The sequence below is a fragment of the Akebia trifoliata genome, chromosome 13 (genome assembly GCF_017979445.1).
Source record: "Akebia trifoliata isolate Shusen 1 chromosome 13, ASM1797944v1, whole genome shotgun sequence".
Taxonomy (NCBI): domain Eukaryota; kingdom Viridiplantae; phylum Streptophyta; class Magnoliopsida; order Ranunculales; family Lardizabalaceae; genus Akebia; species Akebia trifoliata.
The window spans coordinates 4537318-4552137 of NC_141387.1; the positions used below are offsets into that span (position 1 = coordinate 4537318).

At 32.1% G+C, this 14820-nt stretch overlaps 1 protein-coding gene and 1 long non-coding RNA gene across 5 annotated transcripts in view; one reads left to right on the top strand and one right to left on the bottom strand.

The window, feature by feature from the left end:
- The window catches only part of LOC147387433 (disease resistance RPP13-like protein 4), a 94001-nt gene extending 80395 nt beyond the window's left edge, over window positions 1–13606 (bottom strand). Inside the window, exons 1-2 of the transcript XR_015171543.1 lie at window positions 13430–13606; window positions 13206–13250 (exon numbers count right to left, since the gene is read on the bottom strand). The gene's annotated coding sequence lies outside the window, so the exon portion shown is untranslated. The remainder of the gene's footprint in view (window positions 1–13205; window positions 13251–13429) is intronic.
- LOC147387437 (uncharacterized) lies at window positions 3035–8564 on the top strand. 4 transcript variants are annotated; one of them, XR_015171604.1, is made up of 6 exons: window positions 3035–3443; window positions 4916–5039; window positions 6202–6284; window positions 6416–6539; window positions 7677–7775; window positions 8155–8564. It is a non-coding gene; the product is annotated as an uncharacterized LOC147387437 (long non-coding RNA). The 4 variants fall into 4 exon arrangements; XR_015171606.1 differs by having other exon boundaries at window positions 6464–6539; XR_015171605.1 differs by lacking the exon at window positions 6202–6284 and adding an exon at window positions 7528–7596 and having other exon boundaries at window positions 6464–6539; window positions 8155–8562.
- Window positions 13607–14820: the final 1214 nt, after the last annotated feature.

Consider the following 14820-nt stretch of genomic DNA (forward strand, 5'->3'; position numbering starts at 1 on the left):
AAGGGTTGAAGAATTTTTAGACAAGGTGGAGATTGTTGAAGTATGACTCAAAACAATTAGGCCCGATCCAAGTGTGTGTGTTTTTGGGTTGGTCCAAGGTAATTTGGGTTGGGCTTGTAATTTATATAAGTGGCCTACTTTGTGATGCTTTTAAAAAGAAGGGTTTTATTTTCTTTAGGAGGAAGTCTAAGTCATTTCTAGAAAAGGGAGTAAAGAAAGAAAGAAACTCAAGAAAAGAGATGTTGAGATGTTTGGGAAGATTGAAATATAGAAGAATGTGAAACTAAGTGATAGAGGTGTTTCCTTGTATCGAGTTGCCCCGTTTTCTTCATAGTGAAGTTAAGCTTCAACACTCATACCTTCGTGGACGTGGCCTTTGGATGAACCACGTAAAATCTTGTATTGTGAGTATTGTATTCTTACTCTTTCTTTATGTGATTGTTTATCTTCTTTGCATTTGCTACTATTAGTTGGGTCTATCCTTCATTGTCTTTATCAAACAAAGTCTTGGAAGGTGTGGCATGTAAGATGTTTGGTTAAATATCAAATAGGTGTTTCATCAAATTACTAAGTGAGCTTGACAAAAAGGTGTTCACATACACAACACACCATATTGATACGATATGTATCAGTGTAAGCCACAATATAATGCGTCATGCTAATATTCTAATGCAAAGATAATATTCAACTTTCAACCCTAAAGAAAAGAGTAGGATTTTTAAAGTAGAAGATCATTTTTTTTAAAGAATATTATAGGATTTTCTACAAAGAGATTAATGTGAGGTTCAAAATATTTTACCCTCTTCTTGAACAAAAAGACTAATCTACTTCAAATCTTCAAACCAAAAGAAAAATATAGGATTTTTAAAGTAGAAGATGAGATTTTTTTGAAAGAAAATCTAAGATTTTCTACAAAGGGATTAGGAGAGATTCAAAATGATGGATTAAGATGAGAATAGAATAAAATTAATTTCTACAGAAGCTGAAATTTTTTTAATTGATTTTATGATAAAAAAAAATGAAATATTTTTAGTTACGAGCTGAAGATGAGGGTATTTCGGTTATTTTTGTTAATGTAGAAAAGAAGAACAGGGTTTATGGTGGTTTGTCTTCGGTTTGAAAAAATAGGGGCATCTCAAATATTCACCCAAATGTTGAGGGGTGTCTAGATCAACAAAAATGTTGGGTAGGGGGCATGTCATCAGTTTGAAAACATAGGACTATGTAAAATATCCAATAAAAATTTAGGGGGCATGTCATCATTTGAGAGCAAAGTGGTGTCTTAAACTATTCATCAAAAAATTGAGAGGGCTAATAAGGTCAAAATGGGTATGTCATCCATTAGAAATAGAAGTTGGTATCTTAAATATTAAAATAATAGAGGGGATTTAATAAATAGAATATTTTTAGTAGGGTTAGGGGAACAAATGTCGGGACAAACTCAAAAGATATCAAAATTATCTAAGGTGAATTAGACATGCCCCCCTATGTTTTGTTAAATATTAGAGGTACCCTTCCCCTATGTTTTGAGAACTTTGACATGCATCCCTTGACATCAGTTTTTGTACATAGACTAAGTGGAAAAGATTTAAACTCCGTTACATTCAACCTCTAATGTTAAAAAATCCAGATTTTTCTTCTAAAAAGCAATCATCTTCAACCTCATTGGATAAAATTTTTTATCTCATCAACTATTTTAAGATTTTATCTACTTCAACCTTCAAATCTCAAGGCAAGATAGAAGTTTTTACGAAGTATAGAATGATGAAATTTTGAGCAGAAAAATCTATAATTTTCTACAAAGAAGGGAAGGTAGAAAATAATGGACTAAAATAAGATTAAATAGATTAAAGTTACCCTAGAAGTTGAAGAGCTTAAAGATGACTTGATTTTGGAAGAAAAAACAAATAATATTTTTGGGAAAATTGAAAATGATGAGATTTTGGATAGAAAAATCTAGGGTTTTATGTAAATGATTACTTCTAGGTAGAAAATGATGAATTGAAGATGAAGTTTGAGTAGATATACCATAGAGATGGGAGAAATTGAAGATGATTGGTTATATAGGAAGAAAAATCTAGATTTTTGACTAGAGGTTGATGATAAAGGACATTTGAGTCTTCCCCCTCAGTCTATTTTGAAGACTAAGGCCAAGGGATGCATGTCATCAATTTCAAAACATAGTTGGGTATCTCTAATATCCAGCAAAATGTAAGGGGGCATACCTAAATCACCTAATTATCTAAAGGATCATGTAATTTTAAAAAATTCTTGTGGAGGCAAGTGCCTCATTGGCCTCACTATAAATCTGCCCCATTCTCGTAACCACGATTAGTTAATTTGTGGAAATTAAAAAAAAAAAAAAAAACCTTTTAAATTTAATAAGATAAATACAATTTCAAAATGACTCTAAATTAATATTTAAAATGATAAAAACATTATTGTAATATATTAAATGGTAAACTATGAAATAAATTAGATTAATCGTATGTAAATCCTCATTTTTGTAATACACTTGTGTTCTTGTATGCCACCTACTAGTAACCTACCATATTTGAATTATTTAAATAAAAAATCCTAATCCTCTGAAAAACCTAATTTTTGATGCAGATAAAAGCTACATAGGGTTCTAGATCTATATTCTTTGATTGACTACATGAAAGTCAAAGGATAATAAGGTAACTCTTTTTTTATTTATTGAAACGAAGTATATTCAATGTGGCTCAAGTGAACTATATTATAGTTTTTGGGTATTTAGGCATGGTTTCTAGGGCCTACCAATTCCAAATGGCTTATCATATCGTGATTGATAACACAGGCTTACACTACGTCATAATGGGTAAAATCCGACGTGGTTTTTCCGGAAAAAACGACAGTTTTGAGCCGTCGTTTTAAGCGACGGATTCCCACAGTCGTTAATCAGGGAAAAATGTTTTTTTCCGCCTCAAGCTCGACTCGACTCAGACGCTTTTTCGTTCGACTCAACTCGTATCAGTTTCGTTCGATCACTTTCTCTGTCTTTCTGTTTCTCGACTCTCTCTGTCTCTCTCTCTCTTTCACTCACTGGTTTGTCTATGATCGAAACTCTCTCTCTCTGTCTCTCTCACTCATCGGTATTGTTCGATCGAATCTCCCTCTTTCACTCGTTGGTTTTCGATCGATCTACTCTCTCTCTTTCACTCACTTGTTTTAGTTCGATCGGTTCTCTCTCTTTCACTCACATTAGATTTCGTTCGATCGACTCTCTTTCACTCACAGAATCGATCTAGTTTTGAACATTAATTCTTCGCTCGATCTCTCACTCACAGAATCTCAGATTTTGAAGAACAATAACTAGGGTTTCCAGACGCAATCAGATTTCAAAATCATTGATCTAGGGTTCGATCTCTCTCGATTCTCTCAAATTACCAGGGTTATCTTTAATAGATTTGAAGAAGAAAGAGGTACGGATTCGCCCATCTCAAATTATTTCTTATGTTTGAAAGCATTTAAGGTTTTTTAATTGAAGAAAGAGGTTATTTTCTTGCTTTTTTGAATGTTTCATCGCTTTTTTATCGGTTATATTGGTTTTATTCTGTAGATCTGCTTTCGCTGCTTTTTTTTTCTTCTTAAAATCGGTTAGATTTTGATTTTTAAGCATCTGTGTCTTTTGTGGTTGTTCTGTTGTTGAAGATTTCTTAGTATGGATATGGTTTCTTTGAGTTGGATTGTTAAAGTCTAGTCGAAGCATATTCATCCATAAATGCCACAATGTTTTTGTGTTTTTGCTGCAAATGATTGTGTTCTTGAAGATTCGCTCTGATTTCTTGGTATTTTTCCAAAGATACAATCAAATCATTTCCTTTCCTTGGAGGTCTGTTTGAAATTTGAATGTTTTGAAATCTCCGATTTTAAGTGTTCTTATTTTGAACTCCAATCTCTGTAGTATTCTTCTGATTTCTAATTGTAGTAATTCATATCATGTTCACAGAACTAAGATCCACCAACAAATCCCTTGCCACGATTGAGTTTTCTAACACTATTGTGACTAAACAATTAGAAGTTAATCTAAAACTAATATTTGAAAGACTTTAGTAGTTCTAATGTGTTCATTTCTGGGGGAATGATTTGGAAAACTTGTAAAATGGCAAATTAACATTGGTAGTCTTCAACCTATTTTATCTTTTCCAATTACATATCCAGGTCATGGGAAGTTCGCTCCTTATTCTCAGCCCAACTTTTTTTGTGTAGATTTCATTTAAAGGCTATAGGGCGGACATTTATGTAGTTTAGTTCGCTTTTACACGTTGAAGAAAAATAAATACTTGAATTCAATAAGCTGGTTTTCTAATGTAAAGGTGAACCAAGACCAAGAGTGGCTCAAAAACTCATAAGATCAATGGCCGGAAAAAGTATATCATTGTAGGCATGCTATGGAAATCATATGAATCAGATCTTAATCTATCATATGGATCTACCTTAACCAACATGTAATCATATATACATGTAGGTAAAGAAAATCAATTATTTTTCTTTTCACACTGAGGATTAAATGTAGGTGACACATTCTTATACTTTGTTACAACTCACAACTAAAATAGAGCATACTTCTCTAAATTTAAACCTCATGACATGATAGTAAAGAATTAATTTATCCTCTAATCAGAAAACATCTTCAATATGTTCGAGTCTGATTCCTCAATCTTCTTCAATTTCTACCATGATTTTAAATATTGTCCGAGACCAATATTTCAGTAAATAGTTTGCAGATTTCATTGGGATACATAATACCACATGATAGATAGTTAATGATGTTCCAATGTTTACTTTTCTGTCTCTAAAAACTTGGGATGCATATGTTTTGTTTATTACTAAATTTCTGCCTTTTTTTTCATATATAGAGTTGAATATTCACAGCTTTTTGTTTTATGTTTAGATTTTCTGCGCAAAATGCAAGCTACGAGATGCTTTTCCAAAAAATGACATTATACTGTGTGATGGGACTTGCAATTGTGTTTTCCACCAGAAATTTCGGGAACCTCCATTAGCTACTGAAAATAGTAAGTGATTCTTCTCAATTCAGTTAGCTTCTCAGGTGTAGTTGTTAGGGATTGGGTTTGTTATTGGCCTATTAAATTCTCATGTTCAATATCATGATGTATGTGATGCCCTTAAATTCTGTCACTCTGGTACTTCAAATTTGCTATTCTTGCTTGATGGAGCTTACTTTTTAGTGAATGGATGAGAGTAATAACCAATTAGCTATGGTTTGAAGCTCTTGTGATTTTAGCTATTGGCCTAGTGAATGTGGGTTAAATACACTAGTCATCTCGACCACTTTTATTAATATAATCCTTTACTTATTAAAAAAAAATAACATTTGGGCTTGAGTAGCAAATAACTGAGTTGCCTTTCAGATATTCATGTATTTCTCTTATCATGCAAGCTCTAATGATTGGGACCTGATGATAAGGTGTGAGGAAGAGGAAGCTTCTTCATCGATGTGGGATATTGTTTAATGTCACTCAGTGGGCTGGTAGTGGTGTCAACTAGTGTTGCGTTATGGTTGATATGCATCCATTGTTTGTATTTGGATGCCCGTTTTCTTTCTTAGCATTATCTATTTTGCTTGGCTTACCAAGTCCAAGCAAGTTGTGCCACTCTGTGCAACAATTTTTAGCTTTATCTTTTTTATATGCTTTTTATCAGCACTTTTAGTAACTTCCATTTCCTATTTTGGCTTTAGAGCCGTAGCTCAGTTGGTTTGACTCATTGCAAATTAACTTGGAGGTCATGCGTTCAAGTCCAACTTACCCATAAAAAAAATAAAAATAAAAATCAGTAAGCAAAAGAAGACTCGGCAATGCAAGGTTCGTGTTTTTTTGAAAAGGATATAATCTTTAGTGAAAATGGAAATGCTTATCAGAAAAACAACCTTTGTATAATTTGTTGTCTTACTGATTCTGTTTGCTTCTGCTTTGATAAGGATATATACCTTATAGCTTTCCTCGTTTTTTCAATTATTTGTCAGCTGCACATTTGAGGAAAAATAATAAAAAGTGAGACAGAAACATAATCATAGTGAAACCCTGTTGTACTGCATCAAGCTATTTTGCATTTTAAAACTAAAGGGCTGACTGTTATGGTGATTGTGGGGATTGGACTTGCGAGTGGGTTGTTGAGTTTGATACTTAGCTTTACTGCTGTTTGTATTTGGTTGAGAGTTACAGAGCATGGGATGGCTACAGAGGAAGGGAAGATCAGTCAACTTATGCCTGACTATTGAAGTTGAGATGAGTTTTGAGGTAAAGAGACAGTATGGCTTCCTCTTTCTTTCTTCATTTTCTCCCTACTTTAATCGGTTTTGACAATCTGGTTTTACTGACTTTCCACTTCTTTTTTTTGTTTTTTGGTGTGTGTGGGTTGGGGGGAATAGCACCAGTTGTATTTTTTTTAATGCGCTCTTAAAAAAGGTTCCTTGCAGGGGCCGTCAAGGAAGCAATTGAAACTCTAAGGAGCAACAATGTTAATGCCTTTGTGTTGGACCTTCGAGATAACAGGTGATTAGCATTGTATAAGAACATACTTCCGTTTTTTTATTTATTTTTATTTCACCCCTTGGCAGTGTTTCTAAAATACTGAATTTGGTGTAGTGGTGGCCTTTTTCTAGAAGGAATTGAAATTGCTAATATTGTAATATGTGTTAATAATTATACAAGTTGAAATAAGAGAAAAATAGAGAGTTGCCCATAATAAGATACCTTTTCTTTCTCTTCTCTGTTACTGCATCAACCCCAATTCAATTAAATTTTATCTCAAAGCTTCTGTAATCCAACACTCCACCCTTGAATCCTGAGAAATCACTGCTACTACTACTATTGCTGCTGAAACAACTGCACTCTTTACTATTTATCAAACCCAAGCAACAAGAGAAACATAGACTTATCTTCCCACTATTCTTCAATTGCCCTATTGGGTTTTGACAAGGAGGACTAATTTGAAGCTCAAGATTCAAGTCTGGAAATTGTTCTTCTTCGCTTTGGCTCTTCTCTTGTTTGGATTCAAACCCACAAACAATCTTATATTCTTCTTTAGCAACAACAGAAGTAAAAGATATGGTTTTAGCATCTGATACCGACTCATTTATCGGTCGGTGTGTCGTTGGGTCTACTCCTCGACTCATATATGTTCATGTATGCTAATAATAACCATTAAAGATCTAATGATCCATTTTAACAAATTGAATTGAACTCTATATATTGTAACATATAATTCAATGATGAGTAGACTTACTTGTTACCAAGTATGCTATGTAACTTGATAATTAGCTCATCTTCTTCTTCGGTGAAGTTACCGCATTTAAGATCCGGACGTAAATAATTGATCCATTGAAGCCTACAACTCTTGCCACAATGATGATGACCTGCAGCCTTAGGAAGGGACCTCCAACACCCTTCACCATAACTCTATGAACATCTTGCAAATTTTCTCACCTATGGAATTAAAAGATCGACAACATAAATGATCACTACTTGATTGTACATGCAGAGGAGGCAAGTTGTTGTTTGGATGTTTACTAGCATGCTTATCGCTAGATAAAAGAAGAGTTTTCAGTTGGTAAAATTTATATGGTTAAAAAAATTTGTTTACTAAGTTCTACTAATCAATGTATTACTAACTTGATTCTTCATTGACAGCTACTGAGGTTACTCGGAGATGCATTTGTTTCATTCGAAAAGAACTGTATAAGGGGAATTCAAGCCAATCGTGATAGGATTTCAAAATTACTGCATGAGGTGAGTACGAGTTCAGTATAGTCATTTCACTGTGAAAGCCCCTTCCCTCCCTCCAAAATAGAAGGAACTCAATAACATTTGGGGTAGATAATTTTTCAAACTTTACACTTGTCTGACACAGGTACTGCCTTCTTTTAGAAGAGTCTATGCAACATAGCATTCACCTTAGCATATTCAACCTGCACCAAGTTCCTCTTCGTTTTGGTCTGTGTCAAAAAATTTGTTATAAAGCATAAATATTCCCTATAACTGATTGATTGATTCAGTGTTTGTGCATAAATATTTCCATCCATTTTTCATTTTTATTGCTTTATTGATTGCTTCTTTCTTTTTTTTCTTATGAGAAAAATCAAAGTTACTTGACATCTTGTTCATGTAGGGTCTGGATTATCAAGCTCGGCTGCTTTTGTTTGCTCTTCTACCATCGTTATAATGGCTGCTTTTGATGCTTAAGTTCTACAAAAGTATTTTAGTCCGTTGTTTGGCTGTATTAAGTTTACAAATTTATGATTCAAAATGACCAATAACAGACCCCTACTTGCATATGGATTTCATGCAGCCAAATCCATGCGAATTTAGTAAGATTTACTTCATTACTTTTCTAGATTTCAGAAATAAATTTTTAGCATATTTGCAGCTTATATTTTATTTGAATAGCAGAAATTTCCATTTGCAAGATGATAGCTTCTTGTAGATTGAGAGAAGGAAAGTAGAGCTTGGATTTAAAGAGGGTAATGACCTAAAGATGAACATATTTATAGGAAAAGTTGAGCTGATCTATTTTTTGAACTCTTTCATCCATACTTTGCTTGTGTCAATTGATTAGGAATTCCTGAACTTTGTAAGCTCTATAATAGTGCTATTGTTGTTTTTGTACTGTGTTCTGATTCCAGTTACAATGTGGTTCCTGAACATTTCTGCAGATTGTGAGTCAATTAAATTCCATAAAAAACACCTAACAAATCAACTTGATCCTCCATCATTTCTTTTATCCATTTGTGACTCCAAACAAATAACTAGGCCAAGTTATGGATTTACATTTTTGAATGGACTTCCATTGTTGAAGTATGTTCTCTAGGTCATATGTGCGTACTATGTTATTTTATCTTAAAAATAGTTATTCTTGATTCAAGAGCTTGAACTGATTGATGCAGGCGATAGAAGTTGTCGATTTGGTAAGTTTTATCCGTGATCTAAAATATTGCTTCCACATTTTTTGTCAAATCCCATCCGTATGGGTGTATCACTTTTTTTCTTTAAACGTTTAGATATCGGTTTGTAACCGATGTCCAAAGTCTCAGACTTAGGACATCAGTCTTATAGACATCGGATTTCAATCGATGTCTAATGTATATTTTTTTTGGTAGTGCTTTCATATTTGGAACGGTTTTAAGCCGTTCCAAATTCTGAGTTTATTGAGCATAAACTTAATGGGTCCAACTTACGGTTTATTAATTATAAGTGTGCGATTAGTCCAATTGATTTTAGGGAAAAGAACGAAATTGAGATATATTGATTGATCAATTTCTCCTCTACATATCGTCAAGATTTGGATTAGGATCGAGTAGACAGATTAGATACCATTGATATTAAACGTGACCAATCTTGTGTTCCTTATCCAAAGGAACATACATGCAATTGCAGGAGGGTAATATAGATTGGTGTTATATAGTAAATGAGGATGATACTAGACCTTATTAAAACTTAACATAAGGATGATTATTTTAAGCAACGTGAGTTGTGTACTTGTGTAGGATAGTTATATAACTTCCTAATTCCTCTATTTATTATAATCTTACGAGAGATGATTACTTTCTCAACTATATCAGTTTTTCTTTAACACTTTAATTAATGGGATTGATCATTAGTCATGGCCTACAATGACTAATGATCTTGAAGGTACAGACTTCATTGTCTATTTGGATTATTTAACAAGTGTTAGGCACAGTGGCCAAGGCAACTCAAAGAAAGGGAGAGGTATGGAGTTCAAGCCCTCTTGTTGGCCACCCACATGGATTTATCCCATCCCAACTTGCTTGGTTTGTAGGGCATTACATGTACCTAGGGGATTTGGGTGAGATAAGGTGCTCTAGGAGACCAGTTGCCTCAATAATGAGCTTGATCATTAGTCATGGTCTCCAATGGGTCTTACATGTTCTCAATACAGACTCCTTTGTACACAATCCTTGACCAAATTTGGATTGCCATTAGTCCATAGGTACTTCTATGTTTAATCATATGACTTAATTCGTTTTAAGTAATTCAATAAACTCCGTCCTTAATCTATATAGTCTTAAATGGAACCATAGATACATTTATGATCACATGGGGACATTTAAGGTGTAAAATGGGTTGGACTTCACCGAATATCCAAAGTGATTCGGGAATTGAGTTTAGGAGATTTGGATCCTTGGAATAGATCTGAATAATAATTATATATATATATAAAAAAAGGGTGAAATATAGTTTAATATACCTTGACTCGATGGATATGAATCCACCCCAAGATTCGTCAAGATCCAAATATATATTGTTTTCGAAACCATATTTTTAAGTTTTTCTAAATATCCTTTTCTACATCGATTTTTTAGTATTAGTTAGTATTATCCAAGACGGATTTGATCGGATCCAAATTAATATAAACAAATCCAGATCTGAATATAGATATAGTTAGATATAGATATATTTTATGCTATAAGTATGATGCGTTGTAATATTGTGTTCATTCATACAACGTATCATCATAGTAGTGAACCTCTTCAATCATATTGATATGATGTATCAATGTACGACACATTATAATCCCTCGTACTACTATTCGACCACTAGAACCTCTAAGAGAAACAGTGGTAGAGATTTATTGAAATCAACATTTTCTTCCAAAAATTGTTCTAACAATACATTTAAACTTATTAATTATTATTGTTTTATAAAAATGAATAGAATTGCAAGCCCATGAATTTGATTAGAGGAGCAAGGATTTTCTTGTAGGGGGGCAGGCAAACTATAGTTTCCAATATGGTCGAAGAGCCTGAAAATGAGTGGTTTTGAGGGAAAAATTCAAGGGTTTTTTGTATTAAAGGTTGAAGGAAAAGGCATTCGACTCTTTTCTCATTAGTCTATGAGAGAAGACTTAAGTCAAGGGGAAATGTCATCCGTTTGAAAGCATATATAGGGTTCTTAAATACTGATTAGAACGCCTAAATGCCTCTATATCCTTGATCTTTTCTAATAGATTAATGCAAAATGACCTCAATACCCTCACATTAAATTTAAAATAAAAAATTATTTGATTTATGTTTCCAAAGCTGGTCATCTTCAACATCTAGGGTAATTTATTTTTTTGTCCTAGTCTTGACCCATAGTACTAATCTACTTCAACTTTCAAACCAAAAGAACAATATAGAATTTTTAAAGTAAAAGATCATTTTTTTTTTTTGAAAGAAAATTATAGTTTACAAATGGATTAAAGTGAGGTTCGAAATATTTTACCCTAATTTTGAACCAAAGGACTAATCTACGTTAACTTTCAAAACCAATATATATATTTGAAGTAGAAGATGAGCTATTTGAAAGAAAATTCTAGGATTTTCTACAAAGGGATTTGGGGAGGTTCAAAATGTTGCATTAAGATAAGGTTAAATATATTAAAATTAAATGTCTATAGAATTCAAACTTCTTAGCAAATTCAAGACTAAGATTAAGGATATAGGTACGAGGGGGCTAACAAGGTCAAAAATGGTTATGTCATCCATTAGAAAACACATGTGGCATCTTAATTATTAAAATAATAAAGGGGCTCTAATAAATCAAAAAAATTTGAGTGATGGAGGGGGCAAACTTAAAATATATCAAAAATTAATATAGAGGATCATGTAATTTAAAAAAATTCTTGTGTGTGTAAATTCCCCACTGCCCCAACTGTAAATCGGCCCGACTCTGATAACCACATTAGTTAATTTGTGGAATTTAAAAAAAAAAAATCCTTTCTAATCTTTAATGAGAGAAGGGTTTGATGCAACTTTAAAATTACCCTAAATTAATATTTTAAAAGACAAAAATATTCTTGTAATATATTAAATGATAAACTATTATATATATATATATTAGATTAATAGTACATAAATCCTCATTTTTGTAATGCATATGCATTTGCTTATGCCATCTACTAATAACATATCACATTTGAAATATTTAGATAAAAATAAAATCCTAATCATCAGAAAAACCTACTTTTTTATGCACATGAAAACCACATAGCGTACTAGATCTAGATCGATACAGTAACTCTTTTTATATTTTAAAATTGAAAGGAAATATATTCAATGTGGCTCAAGTGAGCTATATTGTAGTTTTTGGATATTTTGGCATATTATCTTGGTTTTATTTGTATCATATAACATCTACTCCTCTTTATGTTTCATAATGATTACAGTTTGGGGATTCTAGATCTAAGATTTGTAAGCGCTATCAATTACAAATGGTTTATCATATGTGATTAATAACATAGGCTTAGAGATTATTGGGCATAAACTTAAGGGTGATTTAGACATGCCCCCCTATGTTTTGCTAAATATTAGAGATACCCCCTTATGGTTTGAAAATGGTGACATGCATCCCTTGACCTCAGTTTTCTACATAGACCAAGGGAAAAATATTTGAACACGCTCATCTTCAACCTCTAATAAAAAATCCAGATTTTTCTTCTAAAAACCAATCATCTTCAACCTTATTGGATAAAAAATTTAACCCTCATCAATTATCTTAAGACTTTATCTACTTCAACTCTTCAATCTTCAAAAATAAGCAAGTTGGAATTTTTTAGGAAGTACAAAATGATGAAATTTTGGGTTGAAAAATCTAGGATTTTCTACGAAGAAGATAAAGTAGAAAATGATGGATTAAAATAAGGTAAAATACTCTAGAAGTTGAAGAGCTTGAAGAAGACTTGTTTTGGGAATAAAAAACAAATAATATTTTTGAAAATTTTGAAAATGATGGAATTTTGGGTAGAAAAATCTGAGTTTTATGTAAAGGGTGTTAGTTTAAGGTAGAAAACTATAAATTGAAATTAAGTTAAGTAGATATACCATGATGTTCGAAGAACTTGAAGATGATTGGTTATAAGAAGAAAAATTTAGGTTTTTGAATAGAGGTTGAAGATGAGGGCATTTGAGTCTTTTCCTCTTAGCCTATTTAGAAGACTAAGCTCGACGGATGCATGTCATCAATTTCAAAACATAGGGTAGTATCTCTAATTATGGTTTATTAATTCTATAGTGAAAAAAAATGAAATTATGATATTTTGATGCATCAATTTCTCCTCTAAATAAAAATTATTATAAATATATATATATATATATATATATATAAAAGGAAATGACAAAGAAGAAAAATCATATAAATAGAAAGGAAAATATAATCACTTACTAGTCTTTGGATGGTTTATATCTTCACACTTTTGAAATTAGCCACCTGCACCAACGCAACTAAAATATTTATTTCTTAACCATCACATGGAAATATCTCTCTCAAACAATTAAAAAAATTAAAAAATTAAGTAACAATTGAAATATTTTTAATGAAGAAATTAAAGAACTTAGAGCACAAAATTATTGGGGAAGCAAAATATTTAGAAAGCAAATAAACTCAACAATTAAGCATCTTCAATTGTCCCGTCCATACGAGCTTCAATCGTTCGGCTAGATTTCGATTCAGGGTGAGATCCAAAGATGCCATCGATCCAAAATCTAATCAGTTTTTTCGAGTTCAGGTTAGATTTCTTCAAGTTTGGGATACAGCTTTCTCAATTGACTTAAAAAGAATATATATATTTTTTAAATTTGGGATACAGTTGTCTAACTTGACTTAAAATCCTATATATATATTTTTAAAATTTGGGATACAGCTGTCTAAATTGAGTTAAGGAATCTAACTAGCTTTACTAAATTAGTGAATCTCAAGGCCTCGATAACAGTGGATGAGGCTTAGTAAAATCTCTTTTCCTCCCTAACTTAGGACTTGTCTTTTGTGATGTCTCAATTATTAATGAGAGATTTATTCAGCAGATCTATCTCTTATAATTTTATTACAAAAATTCCCTCACTAAAGTACTCTGACAAACCTTACTCTATGAATCAGACTATTATGACTAATCTTATAAGATTTCAAATCTTACAAAAGGTTATTGGGTTTACATGGATTATCAAAATGAGCAATCAAACACCACATCCTTCTAAATTTCATGAAAAAAATAAAAAATAAATACTTTTTGAGCTTGATCGAAACTGTTGAAAATGGATGACTATTAAAACACCAAATTTAAAATTAAAAATATAACAGTGAATATTAATCTTTTTTTCGAATTTTATTTACAAAATTCTTAGAAAATTTTCCTCTACGACTTATGGAATCCGAAAAAATAGAAAAAAAATACTTTTTGAGCATGATCGAAATTGTTGAAAATGAATGGCTACCAAACTGCCAAACTTAAAACTAAAAATATAATGGTGAATATTAATCTTTTTTTGAAATTTTATTTTCGAAATTTTTAGAAAATTTTCCTCCACCACCCTATGGAATCCAATCATATTTTTGGATGCCACAATTGATGTGGATAGATCCACTCTAAAGTTTGTTGAGTAACAAATTAACATTCTCAATTTTAATTTTATAATGTGGACCCCAACTCTAAAGTTTGTTCAAGTTAAGAATTCTATGTAGACTTTTACCTATCCTTTGGACATGAGAGTCACTACAAGCCAAGGAAAATGAATTTGAAAATAATTTTATGGTGCCCACACAACGTGAAAAAAGCTAATATTTGACAGTCTAAGGCCATTGAATTTCATAAAATTTGACGGACCAAAGCGTCAAATTTTTTATTGTCAATTTTTTTTTTTCAATGGACCGAAACTGTTAAATTAATGAAGGATGAGAGAAATTTGATGGCTCTAAGCAGTCAAATTAGGGATCATAAAAAATTTCAATAGCCATAGGCCGTCAAAATTAACTTTATAAAAATTGTGGGTTTTGGCTCGTCAAA